The 1,755-nt window shown below is 49.1% G+C and overlaps 1 long non-coding RNA gene across 1 annotated transcript; it reads left to right on the top strand.

Moving 5' to 3' along the window:
• The first annotated feature begins 621 nt into the window (after positions 1 to 621).
• On the top strand, positions 622 to 1,500 carry LOC127338769 (uncharacterized). Its single transcript, XR_011746397.1, has 2 exons — positions 622 to 836; positions 935 to 1,500. It is a non-coding gene; the product is annotated as an uncharacterized lncRNA (long non-coding RNA).
• Positions 1,501 to 1,755: the final 255 nt, after the last annotated feature.

Here is a 1,755-nt window from a genome sequence, read left to right as displayed (position 1 = left end):
CCTCCGCAGCCAATGACCAGTGGGGTCGTCTATTTTTCAGGAAAAGACATATATTGCCGCTCTGTGGGGCTGCCGCAGCCAATGACCAGTGGGGTCGTCTATTTATTTAGAGAAACTCATATATTGCCGCTCTGTGGGGCCTCCGCAGCCAATGACCAGTGGGGTAGTCTATTTTTCAGGAAAAGACATATATTGCCGCTCTGTGGGGCTGCCGCAGCCAATGACCAGTGGGGTCGTCTATTTATTTAGAGAAACTCATATATTGCCGCTCTGTGGGGCTGCCGCAGCCAATGACCAGTGGGGTCGTCTATTTATTTAGAGAGAAAAAATCATATCTTGCCGTTCTGATATATGTCTTTAGAGAATATCATAGAGAGAAGCAACAAGTTCGCTAATTAATTATTCTTAAGCTAGACCGGAGAACCGCTGGCAGCTCGTTCCCCACCGTCGGACGGAGCAGCCATCGCCGGCGGCGCGCCGGCGCCTCGTCGCGCCGCCGGCTCTGGTCCCCCGGCGGCGTCGGACGAACTGCGGCGCTGCACGTCAACCACGGCTCCAGCACTTGTTTGGTCCGCTCGCATTGTAGCCACCGCGCAGGAAAGTCCGCCGCAAGCAGATCCGCCGCCCACGACGACCGAGATTTGTTCCGCGCACCAATTGGTAGACCTCCGCTTCTGCCTCCCCCGCCCCCTAACCGATTCGGTTCCCGTAATTTATTGGAGTTTGCAGGTACGAAATAGTCCTCAATGTCTCGTCGTAGCGGGTACACCGGCGAGGGTGGGGATTCGATCATGTCGTGGCCACGTTCTACTTCTCCTACCTCGTCGGAAGTGCAGGTATATAGCTTCAGCTCTCTGTACTACCGTTGAATTTGAAGTTCCGCCATGGCCTGTTGGGGTGATTTCAGTTGTTCTTTTTTCCATTATTGTTACAGTTAGCCAGGCAAGCCGATGATCCATGGTACATTGCATACCAAGATGAATCAACCCAGTGGTGTAGCCAGAGGATGGATTTGGAGGAGAAGGTGGCCAATTTAGGTGATGAATTGGCCCGTAAAAACCTGATGATATTCGAGCTGAAGCGTATTGTGGATGAAGAAAAGAAGAATTCAGAGCTTATTCGCAAGGAGAAGTTGAGAGTTGAGACAGATCTTGCCGTATTTGATCAAGTGGTAGAAAATCTAGAACATGAACTAAAAGTGATGGGAGAGGAGAAAAGTAGATTCATCTGTGCAGTTTTATTAGGTGTCATCCCTGTCCTAGCAGTTATGTGGTTCTGGTAGACGATTTAGTATAGAATTGTTATTCAGTAGATGGCTCTAACCACTGTATTTTGTTGTGGCTCTAAGCACTGTATTTCGGTGTACAATTTCCTACTTGTGCTAAGTAATGTGCACGATAATTTTAGCAAGGGATCCCAAAAGTGAAAGCATGTACCAGCCTCCGGATCAAATACATATCAATATCTTCCCAATCAAGTTGGGATAGAATTCAAATCATACATACGGATGTACATGGACACATCAAGAACGTGAAGAAGCTTTTTTTGAGACGGAGGTAGTAGTTCGAATTTATAATAATTTATCCCAATTTGCGGCGTCGAACACGGTCGCGCAGCGATGGGCAAGAAAGGCCGGGACGACAGAGCGGCTGAGGGTGGTCATCTTCGCCATCAATCGTTGATGCGATGTTATCGGCGATGGCTTCAATGTTCGTGGCATCGATGACCATCGTCGGAACCGCCGCTGTCTTGGTG

The sequence above is a fragment of the Lolium perenne genome, chromosome 6, assembly GCF_019359855.2.
Source record: "Lolium perenne isolate Kyuss_39 chromosome 6, Kyuss_2.0, whole genome shotgun sequence".
In the NCBI taxonomy this organism is placed as follows: domain Eukaryota; kingdom Viridiplantae; phylum Streptophyta; class Magnoliopsida; order Poales; family Poaceae; genus Lolium; species Lolium perenne.
The sequence above is the reverse complement of the archived record's forward strand: the minus strand, read 5'-3'. Positions and strand labels throughout refer to the sequence as shown.